Source organism: Adiantum capillus-veneris, unplaced genomic scaffold, assembly GCF_014529385.1.
Source record: "Adiantum capillus-veneris isolate H3 unplaced genomic scaffold, ASM1452938v2 Hic_scaffold_291, whole genome shotgun sequence".
Lineage (NCBI taxonomy): Eukaryota > Viridiplantae > Streptophyta > Polypodiopsida > Polypodiales > Pteridaceae > Adiantum > Adiantum capillus-veneris.
This window is the reverse complement of record NW_028221414.1, coordinates 163,929-186,526: the sequence shown is the minus strand read 5'-3', so window position 1 is coordinate 186,526 and position 22,598 is coordinate 163,929.

Below are 22,598 nucleotides of genomic sequence, written 5' to 3'. Positions count from 1 at the left end.
TGGAATTAAGTGTTTTTTGAATTATTTATTTTTTAGGACACATGTCTAAATAAACAATCGTTCGCGTGTGCAGGACATCGACTGGGATGATCGTGGTCCTCCTGGAGGCCCAGAGCGAGATCGTTGGCTCAAGGAAAAACTACCTTGTCCTTGCGCCAAGTGCAAAAGGGTAATTCCTCGCTTGAGGCGCATTGCTTTGGAGCACGTGGAGAACGAAGGGCTTTGGGATCCTCGAAAAAGCGCTCGGAGAGATGATAACGCGACTCACCCATTGCTTGAGGAGGTGCCCCATTGGTCTGTGTTCGGTGGTGGTGCACCGGCGCGCAAGGCCGAACGGCAAAGGCAAGAGCGACTGGGCGATTTGGGTGCACCGCATGGTGATCCTCCCATTGGCTCTATGTCGACAGCTCCTATGGCGTCTTCTTCGCCTTTGAGGTAGAGGATGAGTACATGTTCAACATGTGTGATGAGTTACTAGCTCATGAAGAAGAATTAGACAAGGTGAAGGGTACCATCGTCCCTATTCGCACACCAACAGGATACATGAGGTCGCTAAAGGGAGCTTTCACAAAAGCGAGGAAGGGTGAAAGCGTTCAATTGTATGGGTTGAAGTCCCACGATTTGCACAAGATGCTTCAGGTAATCTTCATACTCCCTATTCTATCTATAGTTTGTGTGTATGACTATCACTCACTTGCCCTTTCTCTGATTTACATTGTAGTTCATTCTGCCAGTGAGTATGTGTATATGTCGGGACAAGAAAGTCAGGGACGCTATTTTCAAATTAGGAGAGCTAGTAAGGTACACCACAAGACTCCACTCAACTACACCTTTTTTATGTACACAATAATTTCAAATAGCATTTAGTGTATCCTTGTGTGTTTTGTTGCAGATTTATGAGCTCCAAGGAAATCAAAATAGATGCTATCCCTGCTGCTCAAACACTTGCAACAAAAACTGTGTGTGCCATTGAAGATGCATTTCCTCGATCGATCCTTCTTAGTCAAATTCACCTCTTGGTTCACGTGGTGGAGGAGATAGCTATATGTGGAGTAGTGCACGCACGATGGATGTTCTTCTTAGAGAGGTTTTTAAAGACTCTCAAAGATTTTGTGCGGCTACGGTCTCAATCAGAGGCATGTATGGCCGAAGGGTGGATTGTTCAAGAGGAATTTGTTTACATATCAGAGTATTTGTCACAAGTTAATCCTTCAATGCCTCGCATGTGGTCAGATGAGGAAGATGCAAGGATGACTTCACACTTGACAAGTGGAAAGGGAAAACTACTTAACATGGATATGAATCTATCCCGAGTGGTCGATAACTTTTGCATTGTCAATGCAAAGATTATGACCAAGTGGGTGGACTTGTGGACAGTGGCAAAGGCCAGGAGTTTGCAAAAGAGGGAAGCATGGAAACAAGCACATGGAGGAAGGAGGGCACCCCCAGTGCCTAGACATCTTGCACGTTTCCCAGATCTCATTAGTGCAGAGTGGATTCATGAGAGAATGACCGAGGCAAAAGCACGCGGAGAAGAAATCACCAACAAAGAATGGGAGTATGCATGAGTTGTGTACCAAAGGTAGAGTACTCATATACCTAAACCATATCGTCTCTCTATTTCTTGAAATTATCTATAATATGTATTTGATAAATTAATATATTTTTCTATTTTGTAGTGCCTTTCCTTTAACTCTATGTGGTCAAAGGGTCGTCACTTTCGTACGCGCCACATTGACGAGCGTAGAACTGCCATGGATTGTGCCATCATGGGCAACTTTGACACAGACGGTGATGAAGCCAGGTACTGCGAAACTATTGAAAGGATACTAAAGGTTAATTTTAAAACCTTTCATTGCGAGTGCAAGTGGTTTGCAAATGTGTCTAGATGACATGAGAATGGCCTCTACATGGTGGACTCTAGTGTGCATCACACAGGAAGGTATGACAATTTAGTTTTACCGCGCAATTGTAAGCAAGTGAGTGAAATGTACCTTTTTTATTCTTATTTACTTGTAGCGTTAGTTATACCAATGTTACTCACTTTGAGCTTCTATTTTATAGGTCATCTATATCCTAGCAATCCACCAACCAAAACTTTGGTTCGTAATTCCGTAACACCTCGGGGAGAACCATTTTTTTCACTAATGAAGTGGAGACTATCTTCCACCCTCTTACACCTCCGACTTTGGATGAGGTGGAAACAGAGGAGAGGGAGGTCGATGAATCAAGTCCGACGGCAGCAAGTCTTTGCGAAGATGATTGTCATGATGATGAAGATGATGAGATGGAGGATGACGAACTCCAAGATGATGAAGCTGGCAATGCATCCATAAACGACAATTCCGTTTCTCTCTTTATTGATTTAGGAGCCATGGGCTTAGAATTGGATGATGCTTCATGTAGAGATCTTTTGGAAGATGATTCATAAACATTTTGCAGTTATGAAGTTTTTTGGTCGTGTAATCCATTCGCCTCTCTCTCCCTCCTCTTCCTCTCTTTAGATTTGAGAACTCTTTAGATTTGAGAATATGCTCAATTAATTGACAATGATTATTTTAATTGTAACCGAGTGTAATCTTATATCCCCCACCTCCTTCTCTCCCTCTTTCTCTTTCTCTCTCTCTCTTTCTTTCTCTTCTTTTTTATAAGTGAAAATTATATACAATATTCTTTAATTTTTATTGAGAGGAGGGAAACACCAAAATTTGAAGGGGGGGGGGGGGGGGGTAAGCTAGAAGTTGAAAGTTTAGGCGCTAAATTTGGGCAACAGATATAACGACGGTAATGAGAGTGATAATAACATCGGATAAAGTCGCGGTAATACTTTAAACACAAAAAAAAACCCCACCCTCCTCTCTCTTGTTTCTCTCATTGGATTTATACCTTCTCTCTACAAAACGCAATAAAACAGTGCGGTAATAAACACTTGGAGATTTTCATAGTGTTTCAAATTGATCTGGACAAGTAGATCTCGAGCAGGTGCTTGCCAGTCTGGAAATATTAATCACCATGAAACTCCTTCTCTTAGTTTGTTGAAACCTTCATGAAAAGACAACTAAGGAATGTATTATGCATAGAATTAGAGTTATGTTGTTTCCTTATGCAACTTTCCAAGCTATGGTGATTCAACGCTCTGAACTTGCACAAGACGTTTTGGACAGATTCTCACAATAATTCCACATTATGACTTACCTCAACATCATGCGCTTTGTGAGGGAGGCACGGCATACCTAGCTAGGTGCGATTGGGGACAGGGGGCCGTCGGCCCGGTGGGGGGGCGGTGGTGCTCTGCCCCCAATCGTACCTAGCTAGGTATGCAGTGCCTCCCGAGCAAAAGCTTATGATGTTATGCATTGTATGAAAAACACTGAAAAAGGCTCCCTTTTCCTACATGAGAAATTTTCTAAATCTTCTTGTGTTGTGTAATTGGACCAATGTTTCCCTTTTTTTTGGAGGGGGGGGGGGGGGAGGGGGGCAGGTTTAATCAGTACACATAATGTGATTGAAACTTTTTGTCGAGAAGAGTGTATACTCAAGATGTTGCTTAGCACTAGTCTGGCACCAAAACAAGACACGTAAGTGTCCTTTTTTTACAAATTTAAATTAAATGCTACTTGCATTAGACAGTTTATTTTAGAAAACCCTCTTGATATTCTAAAATATGTTAGCTAGAGTGTCTTTTAAAAATATAAGCTTGCATTTTAGAATCTACCATGATAAAGAACTATACTCATCAAGTTGACCCTCGTAAGACTACGATTGATGGTTTTAAGAAATCGCGGAGCGATGGCACGGACTGCAGAAGTGGGGGGAGAGAGAGAGAGAGAGAGAGAGAGAGAGAGAGGAGTGCCTAGACGAGATTGAAACAACTTAACAAGCCACCATGGTGAAGAAAGGGGTAGGGGGCAAGCAGAGGGCAGAAATGGCAATGGCAATGACAATGGCAAAAGTATTCATAGATTTTCCCCCCAGTTTCAAAGCAAAAGTGGCCATCATTGTCTCTGTGCACCACCCTCCGCCTCACCCTTCTTGTGCCTTGCCTTACTTGCATGTGCGCCTCCCATGTACCCCCTCTGGCACGCGACCGACTCCACTCAACATACAAGCAGCCCTTGTCCTGTCTACATCTATGCCTTCCATCTCCCCCTAGGGCACCCCGCGGATTCCACTCAACACATAGGCCTTGTTGAGGGCTAAACAATCGACCTCATTTGGATTTGCCCATGCTTGCTGCACTTCGCCATTAAGCACGTACCCCAACTCTCTCTCTTGGCACGGCTACGCAGCAGCACACATGGTGCTCCTACATACCATTGCTTTATAAATAAACACAATTAGTTTTCATGCCCTTGTGTTTCCCCTGTTGCCTGGCATCCCACACGTCTCTTGGTCGTTGCCGCAGCCCTTACCCTTACTCACGATCAAACGCATAGGCAACTCCTTGTTCCCCTCCTTTGCTCTCACCATCCACCCTTCCATTTACCTCTTGAAGTCGTATTTTTCTTGAAGATGAATGGCAATCACTGTGATCCCTTGAATGAAGCCCCAAAAAAATTATTGACATACCTACTTACAAGCCATGTCACCAACATCGTTGACATGTTAGGGTGTGTAGCCATGGCAATGGCTGGCGATGGAAAGCAAAAACAAGCGATAGTGTAGACAAGGAAATGGGAGGGCTATAGGAGTTTGAGGCATAGGAATTTTGAGGGCAAGAAAGAGACTACAAGGCAACGAGAGACGGGATGCTTGCCTAAGAAGAAGAAGAAGAAGAAGAAGAAGAGAGCTACATGCATGTGTCATTATAAGTGAACAAGGACCCTTTCCCTAACTTTTCAATCACGTCTTCTCAACGAAGCTCTTTTGATTCCACTCAAAACAAGGATTTTCAAAATGGAGGACCCCTAGTGATGCTCTAATTAGTGGTTATTGCCAATTTTCCTGGTAGATTTTAAGTTTTAAACCACAATGCACACACAGCAAAGCAAAATTATCACTTATTTAATGCGAAAAATCATGATACAACAAACTCCAGGCTATTGAGTCCTTAGAATGAGTGTCTTCTCTCTCTAGCAACCAATCAAAAAATTATGCATTTTTAAAAATAATCTCTCTGTTTTTCCATCAGCAAAAAGGGAACACATCACTATGGCCTTAGCCCTTTGGGTAGGCCAAAAAGATATTAAACAAGTGATAAAATCACGAGGCCTAACAATTAGTATGTGAGGACAATTTTAGAAAAGCCCTTAAAAAGAAGAAGCGTTTGCAAAATCCAAAGGGGAAGGGGGGTAACAGCTCTCTCTCTCTCTCTCTCTCTCTCTCTCTCTCTCTCTCTCTCTCCCCCTCCCCCTATGTGTGTGTGTGTAAGTGTGTGTGTGTGTGCGCGCGCAGGTCCCTATAGGACAAATATGACAAAGCACGGAGTACAGCCAGTTGTTGTAGAGATAGAAGGGAGAGGGGGCAAAGGTTGAAAAAGAAGCGGTAGAGCGAAGCGATGCAGCGAGGGAGGAGGAGGGGTTGAGCACAACAAGGATTGGGCGGAACGGGAGGAGCAAAACTGATGATAGGTGGGACAGGCGGCGACAGTCATTGTAGATTTTTTTTCTTCTTCTTTTTTTTTGGGGGGGGGAGGGGGGGAGGTGTGGTATATTTGAAAGGTATCTTTAGAAAAACTTCATTTATTTGATATTGTGCCAGTAAGTAAGTATTGTTAATGATACAATGTAGCGAGGCAGGAGGAGGGGCACGGCGAGGATTGGACGCAGTGGGAGGATTGGACCTGATGATAGGTGGGACAAGCAGCGATCGTCAAGGCTTTTCTTTTTCTTTTTCTTCTTTTTTGGGGGGGGGGGCATATTTGGAAGAGATTGTAACACGGTGGGGCAATGAGCGACAGGGTGGACAAACTACTTGAGCATACACGGGGCGGAGATTGTGATGAAGGTGGGGGTGGTTGATGACGGGATCTATAAGGGCCAAGTTATTGCGGGGCTGCGTTGCATTTATACGCCCGTATAACAAAAATTATACATATAAAACGTCAATATACGCCGTATCTCCGAATAATTACTGAATAGCCGTATAAAACATTTTTCGATCGATATATTTTTCGATCGAAAAGTATTTCGATCGAAAAATATATCGATCGAAAAAATATATATATATACAATCGTCGCCGTATTCGATCGAAAAGCATTGTGGACTTTCTTGGAGTTTGGAGAGCTTGGAGCTTCTGAGAGTTTGCCAGATAGAGACAGCGACTTTGATTTAAGCGGTTTTCAGGTATATTTTTTAAATTTTCAATAAATATTAACTTTTTTTTTGTGTTGTGCCAGACTTGTGTGGTGCAGTAGTTTCGGCTCTCACCACAAAGTTGGCTTGCAGGTCGTAGACCACTTCGTGGTGTGTAGCCATAGGCCCATATGGCTCACTCCAGAGGTGTATAGAATATAGTTTTCTTTCCCGTGGTGTGTAGTTATATAACTCACTCCAGGGAAGGCTTAGGGTAAATTTAGATTCTCACTCGTATGGTGTAGTAGTATATCTCTCACCATAGAGATGAGTTAGGATTAGAGGTTGACTCGTGGAGTGTAGTAGGCATGATGCTACACCTCTCACTTCAGAGTGGCCTATAAAATTTACAATCTTAAAGTAAATCATTATTGATTATTCTACATAGAAGCACAAAAATTAATGTTCGTCATTTTAAGAGTGTAGAGATGCATACTTTATGCCCTCTTCATCTTAATACGACTTTCGTTATTTTTGTGCTTCTATTTCTGTAGTAACATCATTGTTCATCAACAGATGACTTGGTGTTACTCTGAACGTAGATATATACAACAATTGATTTACATTTGAGATTGTTGAGTTGTTTACTGATGGTTGTATTGTGCGTGCCACACACTCCATTAGAAATAACTTATAAAATTTACAATTTTAGATTAAGTTTCTGTCATATGTGTTACATAGAAACACAAGCGTTACCACTCGTTATATTAAGAGTGAAGAGATGCATATTTTCATGCCCTCTTCATCTTAATGTGACATACTGGTTACTCGTGTGTTTCATATTCCAAAAGAACATCATTTTTCATAATTAAATGACTTGGTGTTTTTTTGGACGTAAACACATACGATAGGTAACTTACATCTGCAATTGTAATTTATCCGCTGATAGTTGTGTTGTGAGTTCCACACACTTTATCAGGGATTAGATTGATAAAAACTATCAATCTATTTTACAACAGCATCCAGGACTTGTGCTGAGAATATCTCACACTAGCTGAGCTGTTCACATATACGATTTTCTAACCCTTTAGATGTAATTTCTTTCATCATCTCACACTTCTGCACATAGCAGGGTCCAGTTCTTGTGCTGAGAGCATCTCACACTCCTGGCCTATTTCTCTCTCTCTCTCTCTCTCTCTCTCTCTCTCTCTCTCTCTCTCTCTCTCTCTCTCTGTTGAAGCTGCTGTGTGTGTGTGTGTGAGAGAGAGAGAGAGAGGAGAGGGAGAGAGGGGAAGGGAACATGAGAGAGAGGAGAGGGAGGGAGTGAGAAAGAGGGGAAGGGAACATGAGAGAGAGGAGAGGGAAGGAGCACACCTGGCTCTCCTTTCTCTCCTTGTGTGTGTGTGTGTGTGGGGGGGGGGGGGGGGGGGGGGGGGGGGGCGAAAGAGACAGAGAGAAAGGGAGAGCGCGGGTTACCTCTTTCACTTGAGCACCGAAAACTCAGATCTAAGATCTGAGTTTTTGGCGCTCTCGGTTTATTTTTTACCCCTTTCGGTGTGGCTATGAGCATCGCCTAGGGCGTCGCTATGCAACAAATAGAATAGTGACGCCCATAGCGATGCCGTGGATTTTCCCTTTTAAGCGTCGCACTACGAGTGTCGCTAATGTGAAGTACCTCTTATAGTGTAGAAGCTTGATAAGAGCCGGTATTGTTTTGGTGTTGAAAGACCCTCTTTTCTATTCCTTGCAATTAATGATATTCGAGCCACGCGTACAGGAGCTTGGGTACTTTTCTAAAGGGGTTAAGAGGAGTAGAAAATAGAGCTTTAAGTGTCAAAGTACACCTAAACATTTTACACCTAAAAGTTGTTAGAATGGCTACAATAGTAAAGAGAGTGAAATTAATGTTTATAGCTTTGACTTTGCTAATGAGCAGGCTACTAATGATGCCCCTATGCTTGTTAACTACCTTGTTTCTAGGCTTCAACAAGCCATGGGAAATCCATCCCTCCAAAGTGAAGTGCAACGGCAGCTATAGGTGCTCATGGGATTCTCCAAAATCCCCACCAAGAAGAGAGAGTACCTAGGAAGCCTCCTTGTGACACTTCCAAAAGAGGCCTCTCTCTGATAAGGGAAGAAGAAGAGGATCCGCACGAAGGTCTCAAAAATCTACTACTTGACAATGCATCTCCTTCCCAAAAGAGAACTCAAGTTTCAATGGTGGAGCCCCCACCAAAAGAACGAGAAAGAAGTGAGTCTCCTGCCACATCGACGGAGATGGCTCCACAAAGACGACGGGCAAAACACTCTCCAACACACCCTAAATGGAGAAGACCATCGCACACTTGTCCACAACATAATTCAAAGAGGGATGAAAAAAAACAAGAGAAAAAAAATGCAAGAAAGAGGTCACCCTCTTCTCCATCTTCTTCATCCGCTTCCTCTTATGAAGAAACTGATGGTGCAGATAAGGAGGAACAAGGGAAGAAAAAGGCGAGAAAGCGGTCACCCTCTTCTCCATCCTCCTCAAATTCATCCTCCTCTAAAGAAAGTGATGGTGCAACTCCTCTGAAGAAAGTGACGGTGCAACTTTCGAACCACCAAAAAGAAGAGGCCATAGGAAGACCTATGCCGCGTGGAAGACCTCGTCCAACCTTTAAAAGTTCAAAGAGGGAGAAAAGAATGTCTCTTTCCTTACCTACAATGGCACCTTGGGTGCTACGGACAATGTCTTGGCCTTCATTCAGCAATTCGATGCGGCCTTTGGAGATGAGGGCTTCACGGAGTCCTCTAACCTACGCCATGTAGCTATGCATTTTCAAAGTCCGTCAGGCAATGATAGTCTAGCCTACAAGCAAACGGTGAAACTCCACGAACATGGAAAGCTTTAAGAGCTTCCATCATGAAGCAAATTTTGGCTACCGATGCCAAAGACAACCTACTCACTGAATGGCAAAACTTGAAGCTCTCTCCCTACAAATCTACTCACAAATATTTAGACAAGTTTTGGGACTTACATCTCAAGGCCACTGTCTTCAAGAAGATGGATTTTGGAGAGCAAAGACAACAATTTTGTGCGGGTCTGACTGAAGATATCGTGGAGTATGTCAACTCCCAAAGGCCATGCACGATTTCTGCGGCCATATACCATACCATGGTGGCTTCACGAATCAATTTCTAACAAGGGGCTAAGAGAAATCTTAAGCCCACGGAGAACAAGGACCGTAATAATGAGCCCAAGGGGAAGGACAATGTCCAAAAGTCTCCTAAAGGCAATGCCAACAACAACAAAGCTAAGGAGAAGGGAGTTTAAAAAGGCAAAAATAAACTCTCTCCTGAAGAGCTTGAGTGTTATCCTAAAGATAACCGTTGTTTCAAGTGTGGGGAGCAAGGGCATGCTTATCGTGCTTGCCCCCACAAGAATACATGAAATGAGCCTCCTAGAGCTACCTTGGTCGAAATCCAAGAGGAGGATCTCACCACAAAGGATCTCCTCTATGCCATACTTGGGGAAAGGTAAGAGAACATGATGCTTTAATTCTCTTTGACCCTGGTTCTACTCACAATTTCATATCCACAGAGTTGGCCACCAAGCTAGGCATCCAAGCCTATGAGATGGGAGATGTCCAACCCGCCGATGACATATTCAAGGGCAAGAAGCTTTAGTCACTCCCTTAATTTGGAAAGGTTGAGGCTCCATGTCCAGGGCTATGTGAACAAAGAGGACTTCTTTATCTCTCCTCTCAAGCATGAGGATGTAATCTTAGGGGCCGCATGGTTTGATCGCATGGCTGCCAATAATAAATTCTCTGAAAGGCAAATCTACTTTAGTTTCAGGGAAAAAGATATGTACATAGATGCTAAGGAGTTGGGTAACACCATACCCATTGTACATACGCAAGCTTTCAATAAGTCAATAAAGAGCTCTATTTTTGTGTACATGATTTTTGTTAAATATTCTGAAAATGAACCTAATGCTTTAGCAAAAGAAAATATAAACAATCACAAGGGAATTAGAGTTATCCAATTTTCTCAAGGGATTTCAATATGTCTTTATTGACGACATCCCTTGTGAACTACCTCCTAAAAGAGGCAATGATGACCATGTAATTGAACTTCTTCCAGGAAGTTCACAGCCTAATAAACCTCCTTATAGATTTTCTCAAGCTCAACAAGAGGAGATTATATGGCAAGTGCATGAGTTAGTTGACAAGGGCATGGTTAGACCTAGCTCATCTCCATTTTTCTCTTTCGTATTATTAGTGCAAAAGAAAGATGGCACATATCATATGTGTGTCAACTATAGAGCACTAAATAAGATCACTATCAAAAATAGGTTTCCTATTCCACGGGTAGAAGACATGTTTGATAAGCTGCAAGGGTCGACCTACTTCAGTGGGATTGACCTAAAAAGTGGCTACCATCAAATAAGGATAGTTGATCAAGAAGATTGCATTTCGTAGTACGTTTAGTCTTTATGAATACATTGTCATGCCTTTTGGCTTGACCAATGCACCAGCTACATTTAACCGCTTGATGGAGAAGCTGATGGAGAAGCTAGTCAATCCTCATCGAACCTTTACTTGAATGTTTGTTGATGATATCATCATCTACTCTAATTCATTAGACTAACACAAGCAAAATCTCCATGTAATATTTCAAGTCTTACGAGAGAATAAACTCTATATTAATCGGAAAAAAAAGTGAGTTTTTCTTACAAGAGATTCAGTATTTAGGTCACATTATCTCTCAAAATGGCATCCAAATGGATCCATCAAAGCTAGAGGTAATAAAAGGATGGCCTAATCCAAGGAATCTACATGAACTAAGGAGATTTATAAGTATGTGTGCATATTATAGACGCTTCATAGAAAAGTTCTCACAAATCACGGGACCATTACATGATCTAACAAAGAAAAACATTAGGTATACATGGTCTGCCAAGGAGAACAATGTTTTCGAAAAGCCTAAAGAAAAGCTTATCTCTCAACCTGTGCTTACACTCCCGGATCTCTCAAAGCAATTTGAGGTCCAATGTGACGCTTGTGGTGATTGCCTTGGAGCTGTTTTGCTCCAAGAAGGATACACCATAGCCTATGAAAATTGAAGTCTTGACCCTATTGAGCAAGCTCTAAGCATATATGAAAAGGAAATACTCACAGTTCTACATGCCTTAAACTTGTGGAAGCACTATTTATTGGGGACTCCTTTCATTCTGCGAATAGATCACCAAAGCCTTAAGTACTTCATGATGCAGACCAAGCTCTCCAACAAACAAATGAGGTGGGAAAATTTCCTTTCACAATTTCATTTTCATATTTGTTGGAATCAGGGTTGCAGAGAAACACACAGCTTGGAGAAGACGAAGGAAGCTCAAGGCACACAATAGAGAGTGTGTTACTTAGTGCGCAATGGAAAGATAGATAGCCCTAGAGTGATGGGCGTATATACAATGCACGGGGGAAAAAACCTCCTAAAGAGGGAAAAAATGCCCCGGCGATCCTAGCGTGTTCACACAAATCACTACCACATGTATATGGTAACAAATCCCCCCTGGAGTGATGCGGTGAACGAGAGCTGGCACATGAGTAAAGGGAAGTGCCATGCCCTGAGGACAAGATCAGTCCACAGAGGGGAGTAAGCCCAAAGATTTTCGAAAAGCTTCAAGCTTCTCACGAGACAATGCCTTTGTGAAAAGATCTGCAAGGTTGTCCTGTGTTGGCACATAAGCCAAGCTGATCTCTCCTGCTGAGAGCCTCTCCCTGACATAGTGGTAATGCACCTCAATGTGCTTTGTGCGAGCATGAAAAACTGGGTTCCTCGCAACTTCCAATGCACTTTGACTGTCAGCGTATATAGTGTTGGCAATGTCATGTCCAACACCCAAATCAGCCATAAGGCGTCTGAGCCATACACACTCAACCGTAGCTGTGAAGACTGCCCTGTACTCAGCCTCACAACTCGAAGTGGCCACAGTAGGTTTCTTCTCGCTCAACCATGATATACATGAACTGCCAAGCATGAAACAAAAACCACTTGTGGACACTCGCGTGTCAAAACAACCAACCCAATCTGAGTCCGAAAAAGCATGTAAGTCTGGCGACAATGATCCCCCCTTGGGATAAAACAAGCCAAGATGTAAAGTGCCACTAAGGTAGCGGAAAATCCTCTTGACAGCCTGCCAATGCTTAGACCCTGGGCTATGCATAAATCTGCTGACCTGTGAGACTGCAAACTGAATATCCGTCCTCGTGTTGCATACATAAATGAGGCAGCCAACAGCATTTTGGTAAAGAGTGACATCAGCAAGATCACCAACATCATGTAGACTCAACTTCAAACCTGTTTCCATGGGAGTGGCAATAGGTTTGCAATCCTCAAGTCCAAACTTACATAGCAATGTCTCTATGTAACTTTTCTGACACAAGGCAATACCACCATCACACTGCTTAAACTGTATACCCAAATAATGATGCAACAGCCCCAAATCTTTCATCTTGAAAGTAGCATTCAAATTAGACTTAAATTCAGCAATATGTCTCTCATTTGGTCCAGTGATCAGCAAATCATCAACATAAAGAACCACAATGAGAAGTACATCACCCTCACGCTTTACATACAATGTTCTTTCTGTTGGACTGTTATGAAAGCCTTGTTTGGCCAAATGAGTGTCAGCTTTCTCATACCAAGCACGAGGAGATTGCTTCAACCCATACAAAGCCTTGTTACATTTGCACACTTTGTCCTCTTGTCCTTTTATGACAAAACCGCGTGGCTACGTTACATAAACTTCCTCAAATATGTCACCATTCAAGAAAGCAGTAACAATGTCTGATTGATGTACATCCCAACCAAAATGAGCTGCCAATGCACATAGAAAACGCACAGTAGTCATACGACAAGTGGGAGCAAAAGTCTCTTCATAATCTATGCCTTTTTGTTGAGCCTTATGATGATCGATCTCACCATCTGGCTTGCGTTTCAACTTGTAAACCCACTTCGTACCAATGGCCTTTTTGCCAGGAGGCAAATCACATAAAGTCCATGTGTCATTTTCTATAAGTGCATCATATTCTGATTGCATGGCAGCCATCCAATTTTTTGAATTATGTGCTTCATCAAAAGACAGAGGCTCCTCAACATCATGTAAACTAGACACAGCCAAAGCATAACAATCTGATGCATAAGATGCATGGCGAGAGCTTGAACGAGTACGACTAGACAAAGGTGCATCCAATTTACTGTCACGCAAAGTGTGCACCAGCCATATTGGCATACTTCTAGCCTACTCATTTTCAGCCCTTTCCTCATCAAGTACATCATGTACATCTACATCAGTAATAGGCTGATCTAGAATATTTTCAGAAACCCCCATAGGCTGTACATTTGCCTCATTGAAAAGAGGCAACAAAGTGTCATAAATGTCCTGTGAGCTTACATTACTGTCTCTAGTACATGACAGCAAGGGTTGAACAAAATCTTCCACAAACACTACATCCCGAGAAACCAGAATACGTTTTGTTTGCGGATGATACAACCTGTAACCTTTGCTTTCAGCACTATAACCAACAAAAATACATTTGACAGCCTTATCATCCAATTTTCTGCGTTGCACTTGTGGCACCAAAGCATATGCCAAACAGCCAAAAACACGCATGTGCTCAATAGAAGGCTTTCTATCATGCCATGCTTCATATGGAGTAATAGATTGCAAAGCTTTCGTAGGACACCTGTTAAGTACATAAGTGGCACACATGATGGCCTCAAGCCAAAAAGAATGCGGTAAAGCTTGACTTTTGACCATACATCATGCCATTTCCGTCAGTGACCTGTTTTTCCTCTCAGCAACACCATTTTGCTGAGGTGTATAAGGCACTGTACATTGGTGTTTTATCCCACGACTAGCCAGAAATGCATTAAATTCATGAGACATATACTCCCCCCCTCGATCGGAACGGAGGGTGCCCATAGTACATTTCGAGACATTTTCAGCCATAGCCAGAAATTGTTTGAAGCACATAAAAACTTCGGACTTCGCTTTAAGCGGAAATACCCATGCATGCCTGGAGTAATCATCAATGAAAGTCACAAAGTACAGGTAATTTCCCAAGGACGGAGTTTGCATGGGCCCACAAACATCACTATGCACAAGCTGCAACCTGCATGTGGCCCGAACTGAACCATCCTTTGGAAATTTAGAACACTGCATCTTACCCAAAATACATCCTTCACAAACATGTTTGACAGGTGCTTCAAGAGGCGGCAAAGAAGCAACCATATCAGATTTCTGTAAACGCAGCAAACTGGCAAAATTCAGATGACCAAAACGTGCATGCCAAAGTTTTGCATCTGAAATAGCCCTTGAATCTGCAACAGCATTTGCAAAATTTTTTCCACACTTGTCATACAAAGTGAGCTTATACAACCCACGGCACAAAAGGCTAGATGCAACAATTTCATCACCAAAACTGAGATCATGAACTGTACATCTGTCATCCACAAATTTGACTACAAGTCCAAGTCTAGCAAGTGCGGATACAGACAAGAGATTCTTCTTGATCCCAGGTACATAAAGTGCATCAACAAGTGTGAAGGAACTGCCATTAGCAGCAGTGAGCACAATCTTTCCAACTCCTTGAACTGGATAAGAGGCGTTGTTGGCACAAGTGACTGAATTCCCATGAGGGACTAACTCGAGAGAGGTAAACAATTCACGATGTGAGGTAATGTGCTTTGTAGCACCACTGTCAAAATACCACACATGTGAATCTGCAGCAACTAACAAGCATGCATCATGGACAGCAGGATTGTAAGTGCACTCTACGCTAAAAACCCATTCTGCATCAACATCAGCATTACAGTCTCCTTTCACAGAAGACTCAACAATGGATGCATTTGTAGTGGAACCACCCTCTTTCTTCTTAGCCTCTTTGGCCTTCAACTTAGGACACAACTTGATCAAGTGATCATTGGCTTTACAATAATGGCAACGCATCTTCTTTTTGCCCTTATCACCATAATTGCCAGACGAAGTGTTGCCAGCAGAAGCATTAGGAACATAATTTTTGCCACTCGCAGCAGAACCATAAGAAGTGGCTGCATTACTGTTACCACCCTTTCTTTGAGAAGCAATAAAAGCCTGTTCAACTGCACGCTGCCTAGTCCTGTTTTTTCTAGAAAGTGACTCTTGCAACAGCAATGTGCATAATGCATCAAACTTGACAACTTCAGGATTTCCTTGGGTCATAAGTCTCCAAGTACTAGCAAAAGTCTGGTGGGAATCTGGTAAGGCATCAAGAACAGTCTGCACAAGGGAACTGTCTGAAATGACTTCACCTGCAGAAATAAGCTGCTCATTGATATCCTTGACACTATCAAGGAAAGTGTCCATATCATCTTCCTGATGCATAATCTTCGACTCCAGCTCTTTACGCAGCAAAGCAATTTTAGCCTCATTGCGGTGACGGGAGCAAAGCGAACCTCGAACCCCGAGGGCCTCTAAAACACCGGGGACCGAATGGTGCGCCTCGAGCCTGTCATGGTAAAGCAAACAGGGGGCACCACCTAGCTTCAGCGGCTAGGACGCAAACAACACACCACCATAACAAAGTTTTCATCCAAGAGAGATGGATGCTTGGGAGTAATGATGAAGAGGAAAGGGAATGAGATCAAGTGAGAGAGAGAGCGAGAGAGAGAGAGAGAGAGAGAGAGAGAGAGAGTGACGGAGGGGGTATAGCGGCTTAGTACTTAGGCACCACAAAAGGATGGCGAATCCGCACACCCTTCACACATACACAAGCTCACTCCAAAACACAAGACTAGGTGGCGATTCCGCACACCTCACATGGGCAAAACATTGCAAGAAAACATACTCACAAAACCTCAAGCTTTATTTAGAGAATTAGGCGATGAAATGGGGAGCATAGGGTAGAGGAATGAGAAGGGAGAGAGTGGTAGAGCACATGGCGGATAGGTGGGAGTTGATGGCGAAGACTCGCACGAGGATTATGGCCATCATCCTTCATTTAGTTGCCCTTCATCTTCCATAGCCAAGGGTGTAGAGGTCATGCTCAATCAAGCATTGTGATTGCGCTGATGGTGATGGTGATGGTGTGGGTGTGTGTGTGTGTGCACTAGGCACACACAGTGCATAGTGTGTTCTTTGGTGATGTTGTCTCCTTAGTGTGATGGTGACCCCTCTTTATATAGTGGAGGAGGGGGGAGAAATTCTAGAATTTAGAAATGAAGAAATCATTATCTACATAGGCCATGTGACTGTGGGCCCCACTTGTCTGGCTGTGTGTATATGTGCCAGAACAGCACTCTCATGAGAGAGAGACTAAGAGAGAGAGAGATGGGTTGATGACAAAAGTGAGAGGTGACATGGAGAATAAAGTAATTACAAGAGGGGAGAGAGGGGAGTGTGTTCAGAGGTGAATCTGTGTGCAGATGTGTGTGAACACAAGAAAAATCAGGTAACCACCGGGTGGGGATGGGTCTGTAGACACCTTTTTCAGTGAAACTGAGTGTGTGTGAGTGTGGGGGAGGTTGTTTAGCTACAAGACAAGAGACATGGCGCCCTTTAGAGAGAGAGGGGGGTATTTGGGTCATGGGATATGATAGGAGAGAGAAAGAGGGGGTGGGGTATACTATTTCGGAAGATAGGGTAAGTTGCATGTGAGTTAGGGTGCATTATTGGTGAGAGGTGGGGTAGCTTGAGGGGAGAGAGAAAGGAGAAAGGACAAGGGGAAGAGAGAGGGGGTTGACCTTTTGAGTGGAGGAGAGAAAAAGGGACACCCGGCAGGGCAACAGTAAAGAAAAAAGAGGCAAGGTGGGGATGGGCTACCCCGCAGGCATGAGGTGGCCTATTTTACCTTTCTTATATATTTACATAATCATACTTTATTTTTTCCTTACTTTTTCCAATGTTTTTTTATCACTCCCTCCCTAAGAGGGGGTTTTCATGGGGTGGGGACGAGAGAAGAGGGGTATGGGAGCTTGGCTTGTGAAAAGCCCCCATCATTAGCCCTCCCCTTTTGGCTAGAGGCATTCATGTCTCTAGCTCATCTGTTTGATCATTATCGTCGGAGGTGGTGGCTGATGGTGTGTTCTCATATGGAATGTCAATTGGTGGAGCCTGGTCAAATCGAAGAAAATAAGGTTTAAGTCGCCAACCATTTACCCTGGTTTTATGAAGTTTTCCATCAGCCTCCATAAGCTGGTAGCTTCCATTGGCATACTTTTTCCTGATGATGAAAGGGCCTTCCCATCGGAGTAGGAGTTTCTTATCCTTGCGCTGTCGAGAAATTTGCGGTCTTGCCAAGAAAGCACCGGGCTTATGGCTGTGAGAGTTTGTGAGAGAACTCAACAAAAACTATATGAAGGAGTTAAACCATAGATGCCATGAAGACTAGGGTTTGGAAAGAAGTGCAATCAAAGAAGACTCACTCTTTCTCTCTTGCATTCACACACACAAAGAAAGAACGCAAAAGAGAATGTCAAAACAATACGAAGATGAAAACATCAAGGCTATGGTCATATCGTATCATGGGTAATATGAAAGGGTTAATGGATGAGTTAATGGAATTCAATCTTGGCTGACCAAATAGGCTACGAATTGTTCTTTGGAATTGTAGTTTTGTGCTTACCATAATATATATATTTTGTCTAGTGATTGGGATTAATTGTGTGTACAAATCCTCTTGGTTCATAGCAAGATAACTACGCTTACATCAAAAGAAAAATTATAGTCTATGAGAGGTAGTATGATGGGATCCGGTGATAGAAGTATTTCATTGAGCCTTTCAGAGCCGAAGAGAAACACTATACGTTGTTGAAAGTGTATTTTACGGATAATCCATACGTTAATTCTAATAGATCGTACAGAGTGAAAGCGATAGAAATGATCATCATGTGGGTTATTCATCTAGGATAGTATGTGAGAAATGTAGATATGAGAGAAGTGAAGAGATGAGAAGTTTCCCTCCCAAGCCCTATTCTTGCGCGTAGGCAATGAGGATACTGCGGGGAGAGATGTACCTGTAGCAAGAGAACCTAGAGAGGATGAATTACTAAGAATGACAGAGATAGGTTTGGTTAAGGAGATGAGATTAGATACATATATATATATATATGTTGGATTAGAGATGAAAATGAAAACAACAAGAAATCAAGAAAACATCAATGTAGAACACATCTTACTTGAAATCCTTCGGCACCATTATTGATGGGAGAGAGAAGAAGAGTGGATAATTCCACTTTGATTGATACACCAAGTGCAAGACCTTCTTTGATTAGAGTTGATCTTCCAAGGTTAGCTTGTTGCAAGAATGGCTAGTCTCCCTCTAGGAGAAAGTGTAAGCTTGGGCTTATGTTAATGGGGCTAAGTAGAATTAGGCATTACTACTCACTCCCTCAAGAATTCCTCTCATCAATGGCTTGAATGCTTGAGTTCCTTCCAAGGAAGAAGAGGTCCCCTTTTATAGGTGAAGGGAACCCCCAAGGGTTTACACAAGAAGAGAGGAGCCAGTGTGAACAGGAATTGGAAAAGTTGGAAATGAGCTGCCCCTGCATGATGTGGGCAGACTGGGGTCCAGTATTTTGATCATATCTCCTCAACCGTGGCTCCAAATAAAAAAGTAAAAATATGGGAAAAAACTTCAGCTCATTAGCTATGATTTTTATTTTAAAATTGTTTTCCAATTCGGATTGGAACCTTGTGTAAAAAATTCATCAAAATAGGGTCCATTTATGGCAGCAAAAGTCTTCATGTGGTCTCCTTAGCCTAGACTTTCATTTAATTCCAAAGGACACCTCATGCCATATGAAAGCATGACATTGCTTCTTGACAAAGTTTTGTAATCATGCTTGCAATAATGCATTAAAATAAGTGTATCTTTGAAATCATGCCACCTAGTGTCCCACTAGGATTTGATTCTCTCCTAGTAGCTATTTAAAAAGAAATATAAGAAAAGTATAAAAAATACATAGAATATATATATATTGGAGTCTACCCTAGATATAGGATCTGGCTAAGGTGTGAGATGATAATGAAATAGTAGAAATAAAGAATCAATGCTTTTTGCCCCAAGTTAAAGAGGCGGAGCTATTGATGCTTTTCCCATAGTATTTTCTGATGGTAAAGTAAGGATATGTTACCCTTGAGAAAAATAATAGGATGAGATAGAAGGCTTATTATTATACTTAAATATGCATATATACACTATAGGAAATATAATTATTTATCTAAAAAAATACAAGATAGATCTTGTAGCATGCATTCCCACTATGTACGTGTCACAGCACGACATCGCGTGTCGAAGCGATTGTCGTAGCGGAGCACCAACATTCCTTTCTTCAATTCTTTTTTCCGGAGATGCTCATTAAAGCTAAGCCATTTATGCTCTGCTTGTGCTGCATAATAATTTATTGCTTCTTCTCTGTCTAGCTGCAGTGTTTCCAACTTGATGATGTGATCTCTCAAATGCATGTTGGGCTGTTGAAGCTGGCTTGCCATTACTCTGAGACTTTGTAGTTGCACTTCAATGGGCAAGATTGCTTCCTTACCAAATACTAGATGATACGGTGTGAATCCCAAGGATGTACAAATGAAGTTCTGTAGGCCCATAAAGCTGGTAGTAGATACTTATCCCAGTCTCCAGGATGATTGTTTACCTGCTTGGTAATAATTTTAGAAACCATTCCATTTACCTTTTCAACTAGGCCATTACATTGAGGGTAATATGGTGAAGAGTGCCTCCTTGTAATGCCCAGTTTCTGCATTAATTCTCCTACCAAGTCTGCTCTGAAACCAGGCCCTCTATCAGAGATGATCTCTAAAGGTGTGCCAAACCTACAGCATATGTGCTCGTAGATAAATTTAGCTACCTCTACCATTGTGATTCTAGTGGTGGCTGTAGCCTCTGCCCATCTAGTCATGTAGTCGACCCCCATGATAATGTAGAATTTTCCTGAGTTGGCCCTAGGTAATGGCCCAATGGCATCGATACCCCATTTTTCAAATGGGCCATATGAGAGAATAGGTGTCTGTGGTTCAGGCATAAGTGACGTAGTGCTGGCCTTTTGACACAACTTACATGTTTTGCACCAATGATGTACATCATGGTTGAGGCTAGGCCATATGAAGCCTGCCTGCAAGATTTTCCTACTTGTTATGTCTAGGGCAAAGTGACCACCACAAACCCCGTCGTGACAGCTAGCAATTACTCCCGTGATTTCGTGAGAGAGAGGGACCTTCCTGAGTATTTGGTCCTTACCCTTACAGTACAAACCATCATTGATGAGTCGATACCTTGTGGCCTTCCGCGTCAGCCATTGCTTCTGTCCCTTTGTTAAATTTGATGGGCATTCCCCTGTTTCCAAAAAATGCATGATGTCAAGCAAGGCATCACTGCCTTGAAATAGAGGGAGCTTTAGTTTTATTGCTCCAACCACCACTTCCTGTAGTCTTTCACTTGCTAGGGCATCTGCTTCTTGGTTTTGAGCCCTTGGGATATGGTGTATTTGAACTTCTTCAAACTTATCCAACAAGGTTTTTACACCACTTAAGTGAGTCCTTAAACTAGGATTCTTGCATGTCCATGCTCCATTTACTTGCCTTACCAGAAGTAGAGCATCCCCAAATACATTAAGGCGTTGTACACCTTGCGAGACGCACCATTGTAGACCCTTGGTTAGTGCTGCATACTCAGATTCATTGTTAGAATGTGAATCTAACAATTTGCCCAACGAAAATACCTTTGTCCCTTTGTCATCAAAGACCACTATGCCTGCAGTTGCTTTGTCGGACGCTCGCTTGTAGGCTCCATCAAAGTAGAGAGAGTATGCTCCTTCTACCATCGGTGGTACTGGAGGTAATCGGACTTCTCCTTCCTTAGATTGCTTCTCCTTCCTTTCAAAGACTTGGTAGGTCATGAGTCCCCCCAAACTTGCCCTTGTCGTGCTTTCTACCTGTACCGTGTAGTCAAACTCTTGCAGACGAACTAGCCATTTAGTAATTCTAGCAGACACATCCATGTGTTGTACAACATAGGGAAATATTTCATTCGTGGTTAGAATCACAAATTGCTTAGGCAGCAAATATGACCTAAAATTTGTAGTTGCAAATCTAAGTGTTCCACATGGGTGAAACCTTTCTCTCCTTCTGTCATCATTCGACTAGAGAAGTAGATTGGCCTCATGAAAGATGTTGTCGTATCCTTTTGGAGTAGCACAGCCCCCAATGAGTCATCACCAACACTTGAGGTGACATAGAATTTTTCATCCCACTTAGGTGGTGAGATAGTTGGCAGAGTGGCTAAGACCTCCTTTACCTTGTTGTAGTGATGTTCGCTTTCCTCGTCCCAAGTGAAAGTTGATCTTTGAGTGAGTTGTTGCAGTGGTAGAACAAGTTGTGATAGTAGATGTATGAATCTACTTAAGTACCTCACCTTCTGTAGAAAAGAGACCAGTTGGTGTGCGGTCGTTGGTGAAGGTAGGGCTATGAGTGCGGACACCTTACTTGGGTCGGCGTTGATACCTTTTGCTGAAATTTCATGGCCTAGTAGAATGACTTTACTCTCCCCAATGTGGAATTTATCCACATTTAATTGCCCACCTAGGCTCTGCAACCTGGCCAAACCTTCAGTTACCTTTTCTAAATGTGAAATACGGGAGCTATATATACAAAAATCATCAATGAACACTCTTATGGATGTTCCAAAGAACGGTTGAAAAACATATGTGACATATCTTTGGAATGTGGCAGGTGCACTTGTGAGACCAAATGGCATAACCCTGTATGCAAAACAACCCCATGGCGTGATAAAAGTGGTTTTTAGCTGATCTTCCAAGGCTATGCGTATTTGAAAGTATCCAGAATAACCATCACAGACGGTATAGCATTCAAAACCCGCTACTTCATTCAGAATTTCATCCAAGAAAGGGAGAGGAAAGTGGTCTCTCTTTGTAGCTGCATTTAGTGGTTTGTAGTCAACACAGACCCTCCACTTACCATTCTTTTTAGGCGTCACCACTACGGGTGACACCCATTCTGAGTTTTCTACAGGATAGATGAATCCCGCCTCCAGCAGTTTCCTTACCTCGGCCAAGAGTGCCTTTTCTTGTATGACCCCCAATCGTCGTAGCTTTTGCACAACTAGTTTTACCCCTTCCTTTAGCTTAATATGATGTTCCACCACTGTAATGCCTGTGATTCTTTCATAGTTGTCAATGAACAGGTTAGGAAATCCCATCAACATTTGCAAAAAACTATCTTTCTCCTCAAGTGTTAATTCCGTAGACAACATACCCTTCAACCTACTTCCTCCTAGGCCAGGTGATTTTCTCTCCTCTTCATTGGGTTG